The following is a 21,008-nucleotide window of genomic DNA, read 5'->3' on the forward strand; positions in this document are numbered from 1 at the left end:
GCTTGGATACACCAGTTTAGGAAGCTTTCCATTTGAGTTTCACCCTCAGCCCTCAGCAATGTAGGTGAAGTTCAGCTCTAGGAAGGGATTGGGAAGATAGTATTTAGCATAAATCTTAACAGAGCATGTTGGGGCCCGGAGTATTCATTGTCCCCTGGTAAACGTGATCCAACAGGAAAAAAACTGACTATAAATAGAATTTGAATAAGGCTCAGTTAAACAGCCAGGTTGTGGACTGCATGGCCACATTAGGAAATGAGAAGCATATTCCTTTGGAGAAGGACTTGTTGGGTGTTTGCTTTTGTGAACTCCAAAATACAAAGTAAAGTTTTCTCAGCTTTGGTATGGTTTTGCCCATCTCTTACACTCAAAGAGACTAAGGCAAGCCAGCTGCAGTCAACCTCGGTGACTAAAAAAGGCATTGACTGCTTTATTACTGAAAATGGTAGAAGTCAAGATACACATGTTGCTAAATAAAGTTAAGTCATATAAACATTCCCTTTGCAGGGCTGGCTGTTTCTTCATCGAGGTCTAAGGTACAGGGTTGCCTCAGGGCCTGTGTGAACTTAAAAAAATGTTGTTTCTAATTTTGAAACTTCTCACTGGCAAAATGCTGCAGAAATAAAGGATCCGGGGATGTATTTAAGTAAGACCAGTGGCCCAGGGAAGTTCTCCTGTCTGAAGATCTTTTGTTTTTGAAAAGTTACGGACATAGCTGAGCCACATCGTGCTCAGAGTTGTCTTTCTGCCAGTCTTCCTAAACCCAGAGCTTAACTTGGTGCTTCAGACATGGAAGGGACTTAATAACTATCATAAAAATGCAAATAATAATGATAACAATGAGTACCTACTATCTGATCTGAAAATGATGATGAGCATTGCAAGTAGTTTATTCCTTGCTGTAGGTCCCTAAATACAGTGTATTTCTGTCCTTTTATGTACTACTTGCTACTGCCCTGTTCTTTCTGAAGCGTCGTTCACCACACATCTCACCTCAGAATCCTCCACTGTCTCCCTGTCACTTTGTATAAGATGAAAACTCCTGGTACTGGCTTCAAGCCTTACCTATCTTATCCTGTCACCTGTTAGTTTCCAGCTCACAGTCTTCTACCTTCAGAGCGATTCTTCAGCCTCTGTTCCAGCTTGGAACATCCTCCCTGTCCACGTCAGACATACCCCAGCTGTCCCCTGGACTGATTCCTTCTAAAATCCCAATACTTCCAAAAACCTTTCCCCAATTTATCAGCACCCTGAGCCACATCATCCCTTCGACCAACTCTAGCACTTATGAATTTATTTGCACTCACCTCAGCACTTGTGTACATATGTCCGCTCAACTTTTATTTTGCCCCCTCTAGTTGTAAGTATAGTTATGTTCGCCTCCCCCATTAGCGTATAAGCTCCTTGTAGGTGGGGAACCTGTCACTTAATGTTTCTATTACTATTAGGCTGTCTCTTCCCTATTTCTCAATTGCCCAGCTCCTCATCTCATCTTTGACTTCCCCACTGTCTGCTAGTAAAGAAGATAAGACTAGAAAAACTTGGACTGATGATTGGGAATGTGTAACCAGGACTGTGCTTTCTGTGGAACAGAGTGACATCATAGCATTTCTTAGTAGGGTTCATTGTGAGGAGGGTGGAGGGCAGGGGTGGAAAGGAGAAGGAAAATATAGAAATCTTGGGATAGAAATAGATGATGTGTCCAAATTTTCCATTATGTGTTCAGTGCTTCTTTAAGATGTTGGGCAACATCTCCTTAAATGAGAAAATAATCTTTTCAAGTCAGCAAAAGTCATTCGGAGTTCAAAAAAGCAGCTCTACCTTTCTGTGGTTAGAACTCCTTTGGCATTTTATTACTGTGTGATGGGCTCAGTGCTCAACTTTGAGGTAGATTGAGATTAATCAGATCAGATGCAGTCCCTGCTTCACATGGGATTCACAAAGAGGAAGGATGACCAAGAAACTCACCCCTAGGAAAGGCACAAAGTGGTTAAGTGACATATCCGTGGTCACACGGCATGCTAGTGGAAGAGCTGAGGCCAGAACCTAGTTTACCTGACTCCCAAACCTGGGCTTTTTCCACTAGACCACACTGCCCCTCATCCATTACATCACATGGTCTTTTTGATGGCCATATACCCTCTGTAATGGCTTCTCTCTTCTCAGTTCACTGGTTCAGAGTCTGAAATTTCTCAACAAGATTCTAAAGGCCATTTCATTGAAACCTGACTATTGAACTTCCCTCTCTTTCCCCTCTGCCCTAGCATACACCATAGTCTTTGGGCCACAGTGTTGCATGGTGGAAAAACATGGGACTGGGAGTCAAGGGACCCAGGTCGTAGTCTTGGCTCCACCAGTTATCTGAAGTGTGAGTTTGGGCAAATCACTTAATCTCTCTTGTGCTTAATTTCCCTCATTTGTAAAATGGGAATACAGTGCTTGCTCTCCATCCCCATTAAACTGTGAACCCCCTGTGGGACAAGGTTATAGCCTGCCTAAATATCTTGAATCTACCCCAGTTTTTGCACAGTGCTTCTTACATATTAAGAACTTAATAAATGCAATCATTCAGTCAGTGATATAAATTGAGTGTCACACCTTCTCTGTGACTCATTCCCTTCCTTCATCTGTAAAATGGGGATTAAGGCTGTGAGCCCTGTGAGGGACAGGACTGATTATCTTGTATTTATCCCAGTGCTTAAAACAGTGCCTGGAACATAGTAAGTGCTTAACAAATGCCATAATTTGTATTACTATTATTATTAGTAAGTCTTTGAAGATAAGGGAGTGGTGATCTACCTTTATGAAGGGGGAGAGAGTTCCAGGCTAGACTGAGGACTTGAGCAAGGAGACATCAGCAAGACAGATTAGAGTAGAGAACAGTGAGCAGGTTGGTGTTGGAGTAGTGAAGTACATGGACTGGGTTGTAGTGGGAGATGAGCAATGTTAGGCAGCAAAGGGAGAGCTGATTAAGTGCCTTTTAGCCATGTTAAGGAGTTTGCTGAGATGGCCGGGCAATCTTGGAGATTTTTGAGTACTGGGAAGACCCGGGCCAAACATTTTTGTAGGAAAAGTGATATGGGTAGCAAAGTGAATTTTGGACAGAAGTGGGGTCTGAGAGGTCAGAGAGAGGGATGATGCAGTAGTCGAGACAGAATACGATAAGCACTTGTATCACCATGGTAGCAGTTTGGGTGCAGGGGAAGGGACAGATTCTAGAGGTGTTTTGAAGGAAGAACCGGCAGGATTTCGTGACAGACTGAATATATGTGTTGACTGAGACAGATGAGTTGAGGCTAATGCCAAGGTTTCAGGCATATGACACAGGGAGGTTGGTGGTGGTGTCTACAGTGTTTGGAAAGTCTGTGGGGGACAGGGTTTGAGTGGGAGCATGAGGAGTTCTATTTTGACAATATTGTAAGTGTCCGGTGTCAGTGGGACATCCAAGTAGAGCTGTCCTTAAGGCAGAAGGAAATGCAAAACTACAGAGAAGGAGAGAGGTTGGGGCTGGAAAGAGAGATTTGAGAATCATCTGCAAGCACTATGGGAGCAAATTCCTCTTTTGTTCTCCATCCTAGGATTGCACCGATACAGACAGGTTACAGATGATCATGTTGAATCCAACTATTATTTGACAGAGGGCAATGGGTTTTTGTGATGAATTTTTGAAGAGAACATGGGTCTTATACTACCACATTCACGAAGGAAGGAATTCTTGTTCCCTTTCTTTGTAGAATTCCGAAATAAGTAACCTCTGGAGCATAGAAATGCATCCTTGGCTTGCCCACTGCTGACACTTGCTCCTGAGCACCTCAGCAGGACAATTTGGGTTGTCAGAGACCTGTAAGTAGATTTTTTCAACGTTCACATTTCAGCATCAAGCATCCTCACCCTCCTTATTGAGGATGCCCAAACAGGGAGAGGATGTATGTATAATCTTTGCTTCTCCCTGCTTTTATGCAGGTGATGAGATGTATGCTTTCTCTCCCTGTTGTGTTAGTAAACCGCCCTGCACCTGAACCTGGGAAACAATCCTAGTAGCTGCCAGTGGGAGCTTCCAACAGACAAAAGCAAACATCTTTTAGGCCATGGCTCCAGTACAGAGTTGAGTGTCACTCTGTACACAGCAAGCAGCCCACTACTGGCCTTGAAGCAGTTTGACCATGTTAAAAGCATGTCATTGACCCTCCCTGTTCACGCCTGCGATGACTCACTTGGCTGAAATCCATGGCTTCGTTCAGCCATTTTACCCGAGACGTTTTAGCGAGTGTCAGCGGGCCGACTAGCCGTAGGAAATGGAGCCTCAAACTCGAGTCTTTTTGACACATTAAGGAATCTACCATGCCACATATATTCCCAACCACAGAGTACCAAAGGAGTATAGTTTAGCGATTCATTTCTTTCAGAATTTATTTTCTTTCCTCTTTTTTTCTTGTTTCCCACTTTTCAATAGTTGCTTGTTTCATAATGCCTACAATTTCTGTATAATAGAATATTGGACGTTAGAAAGTTCTCCCTATTCTTGAGCTAGTTCCTACTAGTACCATTCAATCTGCAATCCATCATGCAGCCACTCACTTATTCCGGGTAGCCATTTTTCTATCAGTCAATCAGTAATAACATTTATAAAGTGTTAACAGTTTGCAAAAAATCGTACTGAGTCCTGGGAAGAGTGCTTGTACTTTAAATGCTGATGTGGTTAGAAAATGACATTGCACTTTGGCTGCAGGGGACTCTTGCAGGTGCCTTAAAATTTCTTCCTTCATTTCATGAGTGTTATGAAATATGCTCAAGACCCCATTCACTACATATGCCAAAGGATTTTATAAGAAGACGTTGTCTTATTTGCTCCCCTGTTTTCTTCTCTGGCCACGCATATCGCAAATACTTATTTTCCCAGATGAATAAATAGGAGTCGGCTCAAAAGGCACTCACTCAGCTCTCCATCCTACCTAATCTCTCCATCCTACCTAACCTGCCTCATCTACTACAACCCAACCTGTGCACTCTGCTTCTCTAACACCAGCCTACACTCGGGAACTCCATCTCGTCTTTCTCACTGCCGACCCCTCGCACACCTCCTTCCTGCTTCATATCCGACAGTCCGCCACTGTCCCCACCTTCCAAACCCTCCTACAATCTCCTCTCCTCCAGGAAGTCTTTCCACACTAAATCCTGTATTTCCACTATCTGTTCACCCCTTTGTGAGGAGAATGGGAGGGTTTGGGATGTGAGTGAAGGTGAGCAGACAATGAAAGGTATCAAATGGGAGAGAACTTTCTCCCCCCACCCCTGGAGATGAAGAGCTTGGCTATTCATTTCCCATCATAGGGTAAAGACTTGCCACTGGGATTGCTCTTGCCCTCAACCCATGAAAGTAGGGGGCTTGGAGCTGTGGGCATCGCCCAGTTAGGAAAGCAAAAGGAAAATGGAAACTGGAGCAGCTATGGATATGATTAGACCACACAGAGGCCTTGTGAAAGTAAACTGACCATTGCCATTAAGTGGAAAAGCAAAGCACCTACCTCTTTTGGGCCTTTTGCATTGCATATTTTGCTCATGATTGAGGGTGGGTGGATCGGGGGTGGGGCGGTGGCGTGGGGTGGCATTTAATATGGGGGCCAAATCAAAACATCTATGAGCCTGAGCACATTGCTGAGAGCTCGCCCTGTCAGGTCAGCGCTCAGATTGCAGAATGTCATTTGGAGGGGTATCTCAGTCCTTTGGCTGGACTTGCTAATTTTTTTTTTTAATGGTGTTTGATGTGTCTACTGTGTGCCAAGCACTGTTCTGCACTGTTCTAAGTGCTAGGGTAGATGCAAGTTCATAGGGTCACACACAATCCCTGTTCCACATGGGGAACAGAGGCCTGGTAGCCAGAAGGACCTGGGTTCTAATGTTGGCCCCATCATATATCTGCTGTGTGGCCTTCGGCAAGTCACTTAACTTCTCTGTGCCTCAGTTACCTCTTCTGTAAAATGGGAATGGAGAGTGTCAGCCCTGTGAGGGAAAGGGACTCTGTCCAATCTGGTTAACTTTTATCTACCTTGGAGTTGAGAACAGTACTTGGCAGGTAGTAAGCACTTAACAAGTGTTGTTATTGTTATTATTATTATATTATTAACAATAAAAATAATAATAAAGTATTGGGATGCTTTGTTTCAGGATAGGCGGTATGGTGGAGATGGCCTGTATGTAAAACAGCAGTCCCCTTTGACTTGATTTAGCCTTAAGGTCAGTTTGAGGCTGCCACCATTGCCCATGTCTGCCTGGTCTTGGGTAGTCCTCCGGGAGTACCCCAGAACGAAGGTGCCGCCCACTGCGGTCAGTCCCAGATCCTCCATTATGGCCAGCGTTATTCTCACTGTCCGATGGCTTATTGTGAAAGCAGAGCTCTTTCTCAAAGGTGGGGTAGGAGGCTTTTCTGGGAACTGATAGGTGCATGGCAGAAGAAGTTGCTAAAGCAGATCTTAGAAAATTCTCTGTGGGAGGAAAAATCTTGGTGCAGAATTAATTCCCACTACAATCAGTAGATCGGTCAATAATACTTATTGAGCGCCTATTTTTGCTGAGGGCTATATCAAGAGGATGGCATACTTCTGCACAGTGTGAATATGGAATCAAGTGGCCACTGTATTCCACAGCTAAACTCTGGGCTCTCGTTGTTTATTTTACTAATTCAGTCATCAGAGCTTTCAGGCCTGGGCTTTGATTTCTATCCTGCACTCAGATATTGACTGTGGAACAAGGGATTCATGATAGTAGTTCTTACTGCAAACCTTTTTCAAATACACTGAGGAAGAGATTCGCTTAATGTTACTTACCTACCTCACGGGTAAGCAGCATTAATGTGAACTGTGTACCGTAGCTGCGTTAGCGTTACGTGAGATTATTATTGTGTAGTCCCTGGTGGCTGTAGCTGGTTCCACATTATTACTTTTAGCCTTTAATAAGGAATGCCGCTCCCAGAAACCTGGGTGTCATTCCTGGACTTGTGGTTTGCCGGCTCTAGAGTGTATGACCTGTAGTTGGCTTAATGCTTGGACACACTTTAGAGTGTGTGCTGCTAGCAGTGTTTCTTTGGAATCTGATTTTTGATCCAGAAAAAAACACATTTCTGTTTTTTTTCAAAGGCATTTGTGGATCCTTTCATTAGGGCTTAATGTCAACTTTCAACTTACGGGATGTTCCGTTTTCCTTTGTTTCTCCTTCTCCCTCCCCCCTTGTCTCTCCTCCTCTTCCCTTCGTCCTTCTCTCCCTCCCTCCTTCTCTTCTTTCCTCCTCTCCAAACTTCCTGACTGGGGAGAAGGCCTTTTTTGTGAGGAACCTAGAAATGAAAGCAGAGTGGAAATGGACCTGTAAATACCATGTCTCTTCAGGCCGAAGAGACCGTTCCCAGTTTTGGCCCTGGGTGAGGGCTGCTGCTGTATTTTCAGATGACTTCATCTATAAGAAATGCACTTTAACTTTTACTTCCCAGAACATGGACTAGAAGGTGATAGTTCACTTTTTATTTGTTGTTTCAAATAAACAATTTCAGAGGCCACGAGGGTTTCGAAAAACAGATTTTTTAAATATTTGCAGCAGACTTTTTCAAGGCTTGTAAACGTCTGGTATCTTTTTTTATAATTTATCTATGCTCTTTGGGTTGGTCGTCACAATGTACGGAGCCCTAGATGATCCCTAAATATATACCAGTCGTGCAATAATGAAATTCTTAGCACACAAGAAAAAGAGTACAATTATCGGTGACATCAGTAATCTGGCCCACAGAACATTCAGAATGACGTTCTTATTTCCCAACATACCAATCAGTGCCCCGTGGAATCAGGATTCCCGGTAGTAGAGCCTTGAATTAGGAAAGAGACATCCTTATTTGATCACGTTCTCTGGAAAGATCATTGACCCAGTGGCCAAGGCCATTTTCAGAGCTGACTGTGCATCAAAATAGTTTAAGGCGTCAGTTCCATATCCAACTTTCTCCTCACCCTGGCCCTATTCCTCTTCCTCTCCCTTCCCATCCGCAGGCCCAGTTCCTTTCACTTTCTCCCTCTCCATTCATCCCCAAGCATGTGGTTTGCACTCCTGTTTGGTGTAGAACCTTGAACTAGGACTCGTGTGCTGTTACAAAGGAAGCCGGCGGACACGTGTAACAGGCAAGTGAGGTGGAAATGACCTTTTGGCTTTAGACTACAGCAGAAAGCCAGTTATTGAATGGCAGTCATCTGATCAACCTGAAATCCAAACCTTAGTCAGTTCAGATGAAAATTTGGACTATCAACAAAATTGGATTTGTCCCACAGCCAAACCAGATTTTATTGAATCATCTCTGAACAACCTCTGTCGATCTTAATTAGCTTGGCGCCTCCATATCCTAAAATTGCACGTGGCCATTTTTGATAGAGATGTCAGTTCTGTTTTAAAATAAAATAATGGTATGAAAGAATATCTCAAGTAATTGTTTTGGCCTACTGACACACCATCCCTGCTGATCCACTGACCTTGTACCATCTCCTGCTGGCAGGGTTCAGACCTGACACTCCCACCCTCCATGCATGTGTTTTTCAAGCCCTGCACATCCCTATGCTAGCCTGCACTTCTTCTGGTAGCACAATGGTATGGTATGTTTCTGGGAGCAAGATGGAGAAAGAGGTGATGGGAGAATGTTGCTGAGCAGCCAAATCCCAGAGGGCAGTGGCCCCGAGGCAACGCTCCATTTCCCCAATGGCTTAAGTACCCTTATTAGCACCAAAAATCCCGCTCTCTTGCATGGAGATTCCATCGCTGTCATTTGATTCTCCAAACAAGAGGATTCTAAGCTCCCTTGGTTGAATATTGATTTACTGTGACATTTCCCATACTTCACAGCCTAAGCTAAAGATATTCATCCAGAAAGGAGGTAAATTTGCATTGGGGATATTATCAGCTGCAACAGAGCCCTGCTTCATTATTCACTCAAATGGTGACATCCTTGGTAAAGAAAGATCCAGTGACCCTAATTAAACATGAAGCCCCTTTTATGTTTTCATAAAGACGTGTGACCCATGCCACAATGGTTGGCAGCCTCAAATTGAATTCATATCTCAATCAGGATGTGATTATAATTTCTAGCCGAATATAGTTCCTTAGCAAGAATTGGAGAGGTCTGGCCAAGGGCAGATTTTCAGCCTTGTCCTTGCTGAGTTCAGCTGAGGAGGAGGAAGTAGTGGAATCGAAAGAGGAGGCAATAGCGAGCGTGGGCTTGGCGAGAAGAAAGCGCGAGGCACAAGGGAAAGAGAAGTTGGAATTATCCATCCAAAGATGGCACCTGAAGCCCTCAGAAGTCTAAGTGCTGCCTCTCGAGTCACCGTTGAGCAGCCGGTTCAGGCTGTCCAGCCCTGACCCTCTGGAAACTTTTACCCTGCCCGCCAGTTACGCATTTTGTTGCCCGCCTTGCTTAGGTGGGGTGGTGGCAGTGAAGCTTAGGATGTTGATTTCTCCAGGTAAGGAGGTTCTCCTGTTTTCTCTGTTGGTTTTTCCCTCAGCTAGTTTGGTCGGCAGAGTTAATGGCCATTCTTCATACTGTAGTTATTGTAAGAATTACTCTTTAACCTTTTGGGGAAAGTTTCCCAAAGTTATCTTTAGCTTGTTGACCTAAGGTGAGCCTCTGCCCCTTGCTTCATTTGTTTTGGCTTCTTAAATGTTGGAATTTGGGATAAAGCCATCCTCAGTACATTAGTCACCTATTGGACTGAAGGAGAGTAGAACAAAACTTAACCAAGATTATATAATGAAACACTGCAGAGGCAGCCGGTGGAAGCACCAAGAACAATTCCAGGCTAGACTTCCTCCTTTTTGCTGTGTTATTCGCATGACTGCCTTACATTGTTGCAATCCCTAGAAGGTTTGAGGCTATGATCACCTCAGTAGAGCTCCCCAGAATAGGATATGTGAGGGAAATGGACTTCAGCAGGTTTATAAACAACTGGTGTAGAGAAAGCTGAAATCAGGGAACTGAAAACCACGAAGACAGAGGAAGCGTATGAAGGTGCCGTTGCTCACAAAAACTGGAAGTCAGTTGTGGAGAGACCAGCATGTCACACTGCTCTCAAGAAAGGAGTGGTCCTTTCTGAGCAAAAGTTTCATAAGAGTGAGAGACAAGGAGGCAAAATATTCTGAGTCCCATGTGAGATAGGGACTATGTCCAACTTGATTATCTTGGATATACCCCAGCACTTAGAACAGTGCTTGGCACATCAATCAGTCAATCAGTGGTATTTATTGAGCCTTTACTGTGAGCAAGACACTTGCACTGAGCTTTTTGGAGAGTATAATACAACAGAGTTGGGGCTGAACAAATACCACATGTATGAAGAGAGAAAACAAAACCAGACCCTGCAAACATTGATTAACACTACAGGGGACATACTTTTTTGTGTGCATCATGTGGCCAGGACTTTCTCTCACACTGGCCTTTTCAACTGTACATGTGTTCTTAGGTGAATTTCACCAAGAGTATTGTCATCTTTGAATGCACAGGGCAATTATATTTTACAGATGGAAAGTGAGGCACAGATAAGTTAAATAACTTGCCCAAGGTCACCCAGTAAGCAATGGTGAAACTAGGATAATAATAATAATAATAATTATGGGGGCACTCTCTAAGTGCTTACTGTGTGCCAAGCACTGTTCTAAGCACTGGAGTAGATGCAAGTTAATCAGGTTGGACACAGTTCCTGTCCCACATGGGGCTCACACTCTTAAATCCCCATTTTACAGATGAGGTAATTGAGGCCCAGAGAAATTAAGTGACTTGCCCAAGGTCACACAGCAGACATCTGGTGGAGCCGGGATTAGAAACCAGGCCTTTCTGACTCCCAGGCCCATGCTCTATCCATTAAGCCATGCCAGGTGTCCTGTCCTGTGTTCCTATCCACTAGGACATGCCATTTCTCACATTTTCAAGTGTGAAAATAAATGGTGAATACGGGGGCTGACTAAATTTAGGGTGGATCCAAAGAGGATTTTGATGGGAATCAGAAGGTCAGAGACACATCTCTCTGTCACAACTGTAAGGTGTCTATTTCTGCAGTAGTAATAATGGTGATATTTGTTAAAAGCTTACTATGTAACAAGCACCATTCTAAATGCTGGGATAACTATAAATTAATCCAACTGGATGTAGTCCCTGTCCTACATGGAGCTCACAGTCTAAATAGGAGGGGGACCTATTGAATCCTCATTTTGCAGATGAGGAAACTGAGGCCGAGCCAGAATTAGAACCCAAGCCCTCTGACTCCCAAAGGAATTTCCCAAAGCCAGCAGACACCCGTGCTTTGCCGTACGGGCAGCCCGATCTGCAGACAAGAATCTAGCAGCGAAGAAGCCTGTGTTTTGGAACCACGTGAGTTTCTTAATTGAAGACAAGAGTTGAAGCCAGTCTCCAGAAGGATTAATGTCTAGGCTGTCGAGTGGAGAGTTGTGAGATGAAAGGGTGGGACCACAGGTGTTTGCCAGACCCAGAAGGACAGATTTCTGCCTTGGGGTACAGTGTGTGCATAGAACTCTTGTTGAGTCCAGCATGTGTCTGGGAGCCTATGTCAGAGGACAGGGTTTGGAGCAATTCAGTGTGGAAAGGCGTCAGGGCCCCAGGATCGTGGGATGCTGCAACAGTACTGATGTTGTAAGCCAGTGACTTGGTAACAAAGTTTTACTGTATGCGTGAACTAATTGCCTCACTTTAACAAGGGGAACCACATTATCCATTCGAACCCTGACTTGGTTCCTCTGTGTCCTAAATCAATCTGGGACAGATTTCAAGGGAGTTATTTTTAGCGAGAGCGCTATGTCCCAATTATTTTGGTAATGACCAAATCAAGGCTTTGTGCTGCAGACCGCAAGCAACATTTGTCTCAGCTGTTCATTTTGCAATCATATTCTATCTGTCCAGCTGCAGGAGACGAAGAAACTCTTCAGCCAGCCTGACCCCCACCCGACATTCCCTGGCGTTGGGACTCATCTCAAAGGCATTCAGGATCCCAACTGTGGATAAGTCTAGTGAAATGGCTTTAGTATTGCTTAGCAGAAGCTACTGTAATCCCAAAGAGCCATTTTAATCATTACACGTGAGTCCAGGTCCTAGAAAAGACAAGCTCCCCTAAATGTGTCATGGTGTCCAGTGGGAGTTAGAGAAATCTTGTGTTGTGCTCAATTTTCCCAAAATTGATGTTTTTGCTCTCTGGGTGAAGAGCATTCAATACCTGTTCTCCCTCATACTTAGACTGTGAGCCCCATGTGAGAGAAGGACTTTGTCTGACCTGATTACCGTAGTATCTACTTCAGCATGGAAAATAGCGCTAGACACACAATAATTGCTTAACAAATACCCATTTAAAACAAGGCCTGCCATTGGGTTGTGGTGAGAAGCAGCGTGGCTCAGTGGAAAGAGCATGGGCTTTGAAGTCAGAGGTCATGGGTTCGAATCCCAGCTCAGCCACTTGTCAGCTGTGTGACTTTGGGCAAATCACTTAACTTCTTGGTGCCTCAGTTACCTCATCTGTAAAGTGGGGACCCTGATTCCCCTGTGTCTACCCCAGCGCTTAGAACAGTGCTTGGCACATAGTAAGTGCTTAACAAATGCCAACATAATTATTATTAATGCTCAGGATGAAGGAGGGAACAGCATGGCCTAGTGGAAAGAGCGCTGACCTGGGAAACAGAGGGCCTGGGTTCTGATTTTGGCTCTGTCTCTTGCCTGTTGCTCGGCCGTGGGTAGTTTCTCTGTGTGTCAGTTACCTCATCTATCAAATGAGAATTTCCTCTGGCTTAGACTGTGAGCCTCATGTGGGACAGGGACTGTGTCCAACCTGATTATCTTGTATCTGCCCCAGCGCTCAATACAGTGCCTGGCACAGAGTGAGTGCTTAACAAGTACCATTTAAAAAAAAACACCCAACAGCAGCAACAACAACAAAAAAACTAACACTGCTGTCTTTCCCCATGGAATTTTTTTTGGATTTCACATTTAAAACACATATAAAGTTTCCGATCTTGAAGATCTCTGCTCCTCCATGGAAAGAAATGAATGTGGTGGGGGTAATGATAAGAAGTTCTCAGACTTAGATAAATTGGAGGAGGGAGGTGATTTTTTTTTGTGCCTGGTCTAGTTCAAGCTATTCCCAGCAGCCTCTTTTGACAGCACAGGGAAAACCACACCACAGACTCCTAGAATGTCTTGGAAATGGAACCGATTTCCACCCAGCTCCAGCTTGCCCAGGAGTTCTGGGGAAATCCATGTGGCTACTCTTCCCTGAAACCCGGTTCATGTTGCTGAACAGCTGTTCTGAGATCACCTCTTTTGTGCAAGAAACTTAGCATGTTCCCTAATTTTATTGAGGCAGAAATAGCCACACAGGGTTTATAAAGCACCATGTCTTGGTAGGAAGGAAGAAGCCCCAGTTCACATTCATCACACAGGCTTTACACAGAGCATAATATGAGCTGCCCTGTGCCCCAAACTGTAGTTTGGCTTTTTGTGGGGGGTGGAGGCAGCCTCTTCTGCTTTGTGAGTGCCTAGGGTTGGAGGAGGGTGTTGTCAGGTACCCTACAATCCTTCACTTCAAAAATTATGTTTGGTTCTATAGGCTGCAATCTTCTCCGGGGAAGCAGCATGGCCTAGTGGATAGAGCATGGGCCTAGGAGTCAGAAGGTCACACGTTTTAGTCCCGGCTCTGCCACTCGTCTGCTCTGTGACCCTGGGCAAATCACTTCACTTCTCTATGCCTCAATTACCTCATCTGTAAAATGGAGTTTGAGACTGTGAGTCCCATATGGGATAGGGACTGTGTCCAACTTGATTTGCTTGTATCCATCTCAGCGCTTAGTAAAGTGCCTGATACATGTAAGCGCTTAGCAAATAACATCATCGTAGTCATCATCATCCTTATGGTCAGAGATAGTGTCTACCAACTCTTTTGTATTGTACTTTCCCCAGTGCTTAGTACAGTTCTGTACACACAGTAAGCACTCAGTGCCATTGAATGATGTGAACTTTGGTCGGATCCCTCAGGCAAGTCGTGTTTTTATGTTCTAAGCCAGTGTGAATATTAGTGCCCAGTTCAGCCTATCAATTGATTAGTGGTATTTATCTAGTGCTTACTGTGTGCAAAATACTGTCCTAAGTTGATTAAAGAATACAATAGAGTTGGTAGCCATGACCCCTTCCCTCAAGGAGCATACAATCTAGCGGGGGAAACAGATATTAAAATCAGTCAATCAATCAGTGGTATTTATTGGGCGTTTACTATGTGCAGAGCACTGCTTTAAGGCCTTGGGAGAGTACAGGACAAGAATAAACTACAAGTAGGTAGTGAAAGAGAGTACAGGACAAGTATAAAATCTGTACATTAAGTGTCTGTGTTGATAATGGAGGTGTGCCCAACCTACCAAGGAAACAGTCCAATAACAATCTTCCAAGACGGTATGCGATTGATTGATAGTAGTTATTGACCACCTACTGTGTGCAAAACACTGAATAAAGGGCTTGGGAGCTCATAGACAGAGTCTCTGACCTCAGGGAGTTAACAGTCTATCCGGGAAGACAGGCACTAAAATCGTTTACAAAAAGGAGAAAGGAGAAGTGGATATGTAGTGAATAAGTACCCAAGTAATAGGGTCTGTGAGATGTGTATGTAAGTGTCACAGGTGGTTGTGCAAGCTTAAATAGGTGGTTGACCTAGAAGTGTTGCAATCAAGAATCAAGACTTCCAGTTAGATGGGAGGGGAGGGGAGAGGGATGATAAAATTTGTTTTCAAATCAAAAATACCAATCATATTTCTTTATTAGCAGAGAAAACCTGCTGCATTATTTGATTTTTGACAAGGGAGCCAGAGAAAATAATTGGTTTAAGTGTTGGACTTTGGGGAGTAATAAAAGAAGAGTGAATAGTGATCAGATAGAAGATCTAAGAGGGATTAATTCAATCTAGGAATATGGAGTTCCCAATTTCTGAGGTTATAGCCCATAATAGTACCAGTGTGCTAGCCTCATCAATTTCAAAGTGGGATACAAAGGCTGGACCAGATTTGCATTCTATGTATTTAATCCTTTGGGCAGATTTCTCTCTTCCATATGCCTGTGGAGCTGGGTAAACCTTGTCTGGATAAGGCATTAAAGGTAATGAGTATCACACACTGGAATATTGATAGACTGAATCCCTATGTGTTAACAAGTCAGATTTCCCAGATTGAGCAGAAATCTGTTTTGAAACCTTTGCCATTATGGTGCTCAGTGAGATTCCCATGCCAGATTCCCATGTGTCTTATCCATGTATTTCTAATCCTTAAATCATGATTATTTTAACGTAGTCACTAGACACTCTAATTCTTCTTCGCAGGAGAACTATAGAGTAGATCAGTGCTTTTCCTGATTTTTAATTGATTTTATTTTCTCATGTTTCACTATGAGTCTGTGGCTATTTTAAAGAGGTTTTTTGGCTTTAGGGATTGAATTATTCTTTCTGGCTAGGCGGTGAGGAGAGATTGACCGGTTTGGGTGGGGAAGAGGGGCAAGATTATCATGATGTCACGCTGATCCAGGGTTGTCACAGAATATGCTGGCCAAAAATCCCAGCATCTCAAAATCCTCTGGGGTCCACGAGAGCAGCCTGAAGCCCAGTGGAGTCCAGAGCAGCTCTGTGTCCAGCGCAGACTTCCCTGGAGGTCCTGCCTGTTGAGGGTCCCCCTGGAGTAGCGGAGAATAGGGTTCTGTAGTCTTTGGAGTCTTGGCCTGTGACAACAGTTGAAGATTCTCTGAATAGATGTTCCGGACAGTTCCTTTTGCCATTCTTAGACAGGCCGAACCTCAGATGTGAACATTTGGAGCTCTGTGCTTGCTTGGTCTAGTGGGGAACCAGGCTGCTGATTTAAAATAGTGGAGCATTACATGGCCTTATGGAGGGCTGAGACATGTATAGAGTGGGACCAGTCATATTTCTAATTTGGGCTTTCTCATCACATCTCTGTGTCCCATTGCAGTAATTCTGCCCTTTAAGCCCTTCCTGTTGAGCCTATGGAGTCGGTTCCACACTGATTTGGTCCCACTTGGAGGGGTTCCACTTCCTAATAGGAAGGACTTGGTAATTGGAGCTCTGGGAAGGGAAGGGAAGCTCAAGGAAAGGGACATGTGGTAATTGGCCTTATTGATCCTACCCTAGGGATAGATGGGCCCATTACAGAAGCAGCGTGGCTCAGTGGAAAGAGCACGGGCTTTTGGAGTCAGAGGTCATGGGTTCAAATCCCAGCTCAGCCACTTGTCAGCTGTGTGACTTTGGGCAAGTCACTTCACTTCTCGGTGCCTCAGTTCTCTCATCTGTAAAATGGGCATTAAGACTGTGAGCCCCGCATGGGACAACCTGATTCCCCTGTGTCTACCCCAGCATTTAGAACAGTGCTCGGCACATAGTAAGCGCTTAACAAATACCAACATTATTATTATTATTATTAGTATGTTTCAAGTATTCCACTTTCCCCCAAGTCATCACCCCCCACCTTACACATGCACCTTAAACCTTTCTTGAAGCCAGCAGAGACCATCACTACTCCCAGAACACAGCTCCCAGATGTGGTTCCCTGTCAGACCTCAATCAAGTCCATTTACTTTCCTGCCCCTCTGTTCTTAATTGGTAAAATGGGAATCCCACCAATTTTACCTGGGACTGAGTGGGCAGAAAGGGGAGGTTGGGGATTGAGAGGTGAACTAAGATTGAAGTGAAGGGAAATTTGCAAATAGAAAATGTCACTTAACTGCTAAATAAGATAAGGAGGCTTTATAGATAATTTGTTCCAGATGGAGAGTTGAAAGATACTGCAAGCCATGCCCCACCTTACAATTTGAAGTCAACTACTCAAACAAATGTTTTATGAAAAGCCCAGGCTTTCCCTTCCCTTACTTCTTTTTGTCAGCCACCCTGTGATTGAAGGATGGACTCTCTTTTGAGGAGGGATAAGGGGGACATACCAAATTGGGAGTTCACTTTCACTTTCAGGACTGTTTGGACTTACTTTTGCATGATGTAGTGGTTTCTGTTATTCATTTTCTGTTTACTTACCATGTGAGTCCAAATAAATGTATGTACCCTTGGCTCTGAACCATCATTTATATGTTTCTGTGATGTTAATATTTTTAATTGGTGTTTTTTAAGTAGATGTACTTCGCGTGTTTGGCAAGCAAACAAAGTAGAGTGTAAAAAGGGCAGGTTTTTCTAAGTAACCATATAAGGTGAACATTCCGTGTGTGTGTGTGTGTGTGCGTGTGTGTGTGGGCATGCACAGATTGCAGATTTTATCAGCTGTGATGTTCATTAATATATATTGTAGCAGTTTACAATGTGGACCCCCAGGTCCCTTGGGAATATAAGAATTCCAGGTGACGTAACTTTGGAAAATGCAATAAATCTAGAGTTGAAACCATTTCTTCTAATGGGAAGTTTCTTGAAAGCCGTAAGCTAAATTGTCTCTACCAGAAAGAAGGAAGCGGCGTAGAGACCTGCCCCTGGGCAGACCATGCTCGCCTCTCGCGTGTCCAATTCACTTAGTTGGAATGTCAAGTCATGTGGGGTCGTTGCACTTTTTTTTGTTCTTTAAGCACCAAGTCGTTCTAAATGTCCTTAGGAGAGCCAGGCTGTAGTGGCACTGAAAGGAAATACCATGGGCTTCAGCTAGGCTCTCTCGATGGGTTCTTTACCTACGATCGATGCTGGGTGTTCTCTGACTCTGATAGCATAGGTGTACCTGGAGGACTGTATGGATGAGGGCCAGGAGCAGAAATAGCCTTTGTTGGGAACTGGCTGGGGGGACTACTCAGTTGCTTCCTTAGGTTTATTTATTTAATGCCTGCTACCCCCATAAGATGTAAGTTCCCTGAGGGCAGGAATCATGTCTGCCAACTCTGTTGTATTCCCCCAAGTGCTTAGTACTGTGCCGTGCACAAAGTTAGCACCCAGTAAATACCACTGATGATTAATTGCTTAAAATATATGTGAAAGAGACTGGGCCTTGGGCTATCCAGCTCAAATATACCCTGATTAGAAGGAAAGCATTACTCTTCAGTTTTCCACTTCATCCCAGGCAATCTCCTGACTTCTGTTCCCCACTTAGCTATTCTCATCTACCAAAATATGGAACATTCTCCTTGATCAGCTCATCAAGAAGTACATTACCTACGTGCGGTTTTTCATGAGTGTAGACTTGTATGTTCCTTGTGATCAGGGATTGCATCTACCAACTCTCTTGTACTTTCCCAAGTATGGTGCTCTGCACACAATAAGCATCCAATAAATACCATCGATCAATTGATAAGAAAAGGGGAGCCCGTGGCAGATTGCACTGTGAGACTCAGCCCCATCCTAGAGAAATGGAAAGCATGTGGCTGTGTCCTAAACCGAAAAGATTCAGGGGTATGCTGATTAACACCAAATCAAGAACATTTACTCAGCTCTAAAGGGAGCATGGGTGACTGCACCCAAGGAAAGAATCGTGTTTCTTCATACCACAAGCAAAGAGGGAGTCTGCAGAGATGCCAAAACCAAGAAGCCTGAAATTAGCTGTAACTTTGTAGGAAGCCACCACTACAGTCAAAGCCATTAAAATGAGAAACCACCTGGACCTGATGGCATTCCTGCCTGAGCGGTAGTGTTTCATATGCTGAGGAAAGGCCCGTCTGGGCATCCAGGCACTGAGGAAAGGCCAGACTTCAGACGCCACCCTAATCACCATCTTCAAAAACAAAGTTGAGAGAGTTGCCTGCAGAAACTACCCAGATATCGCAGTTCTTTTCTCTGCTGGCAACATCTTACCCAAAGTGTTTTGGGACTAGTTGCGGAAGACACTCCTCGATTCACAGTGCAGATTCAGACCAAAACACAGGTTTTAGCAGCCGTTGTTACAAAAGTATTTGACATCATCATCACTCTTGGGCTTTGACGGGATCTAACCCCCTTTGACTTAATATTCTCTCCTACTGTCGATGTTACGTTTGATCTATTTGGGAAGAAATTTCCCCAACCAACCTTTCCATGTCACCATCAGAATAAAGTAGATCTGGGATAGGCACAGTATTGTCTTATTTTTCTAGGCTCCTACAATCCTTGAGGGGTCAGCAAGAGCAATCTGAACTAACACAGCTGGCTTGTTGAGTTTATTCCCTGTCAGCTGTGAGGATGTGATGGAGATATGAAATGATAAATCATATTTGAGTGCCTGTTGGATCTGGAGCACTGTATTGGTATTTGGAAGAGGTAGAGACATGATCCCTGTTCTCCAGGAGATTACACTTTAATAACATAATAATTGTGGTACTTGTTAAGCACTTACTATGTGCCAGGCACTGATCTATGCACTGGGGTAGATTCAAATTAATCAAGTTGGACACAATCCTTGTCCCAAATGGGGCTCACACTCTAATCCCCATTTTACAGATCAGGTAACTGAGTCCCAGAGAAGTTAAGTGACTTGCCAAAGATCTCACAGCAGACATGTGGAAGAGTTGGGATTAAAACTCAAGTCCTTCTGACTCCCAGGGCCATGCTTTATCCATTAAGTCATGCTGCTTCTCTTTAACACGGAAAAAAGTCATAAAATAATTTATAGATAGGAGAAATATGGACATGAGAATGACTTTCTTTTAAATTAAGACCATGGAGAAGCAGCATGGCCTATTGGCAAGGACATTCATTCATTCAATTGTATTTATTGAGCGCTTACTGTGTGCAGAGCACTGTATTCCCGGGAGTCAAGAGATGTGGTTTCTAATCCCAGCTCTGTCACTTACCTGCTGCGTGACTTTGGGAGGTTACTTAATTACCTATTCTCCCTTTCCTATTAGACTATGAGTCCCATGGGAGACAGGGACTGTGTACAATTTGCTTATAATGTATCTACCCTTGGCACGTAGTACAGTGCTTGACACAGTAAATACTCACACAATACATTGACTGACTGATTGCAAAGAGTTAGTGCATTACAAACAATCAATCGGTCCTTACTGAGCGCAGAGCACTATAGTAGTAGCTCTCATCTTTTATTTATTGTTGGCTGCAGGGAGACTGAAAGTATTTGGGAGGAAGCAACATAAGGGGTGGGAGCCAGGAGCAGGCAATACTGAACTCATTTTGAAGCCTTGGTAGTTTTCTTGTGGAAACAGAGAAAGTTCCAAATAATAAACTGAGTAGAAAAAGATGTCCTTTCTCGGGAACTGGAAGCCGACAATTAATAATAAAATTTGAAAAAGCTGGTTCTAGGAAAGAGATTGGGTCTTGCCATAGGTGAGATGGGGAAGACATCTATCTTTGCCCCTTTGTGGGTAAACCCAGACTTGGTTCCAGGGGGCACACTAAGCCTGTTCATTCACAGAAGCATTAGAGAGTTTACTTAGGTTCTAGGGATTTACATGTGGAAAATAAAGGCCATGGAGGGATTTCCAGATTGTAAATTCATTAAGGGGTTTTGATGATGTCATAAAACCTTAGGAGTGAATGTCTTAATACAGCCTCAGAGCACCCCCTCCTCCCCACCACTTCCCCCCAGTTCGATTTAGAACTGGATAATCCACTCTCCTCCTAGGCATTAGTTATTACAGTAATAACATGGCGGTGACAACCTGGTTTCATTCGGCCAGTGTGGCGGACCTCTGGGCACAGCTGCCCCAGTCATTCTTTCCAGGGTAAATAGCCGTTCTTGTTTCCGTGGACCTGTGAACTGAACTGCCATCACCAGCTTAGTTCGTGAATACTGCATATTTTCATAGGTGAGGCCAGGGAATAACCCAGGAAAAATCAATCAATCAGTGGTATTTTTTGAGTGCTTCCTATATACAGAGTGCTGTTCTGAGCACTTGAGAGAGTCCAATACAAGAGAATTAGCAGTCATGCTCGCTGCCTGTAATGAGCTTACACTCTGGAGGAAGCCGCAACTTTTCTCCCTGTCCCTTTCTCTGTGCTATTTTGCTGGGCTGGGAGGTGAGGATTCCAACT

This window comes from Ornithorhynchus anatinus, chromosome 17 (genome assembly GCF_004115215.2).
Source record: "Ornithorhynchus anatinus isolate Pmale09 chromosome 17, mOrnAna1.pri.v4, whole genome shotgun sequence".
NCBI classification, from domain to species: domain Eukaryota; kingdom Metazoa; phylum Chordata; class Mammalia; order Monotremata; family Ornithorhynchidae; genus Ornithorhynchus; species Ornithorhynchus anatinus.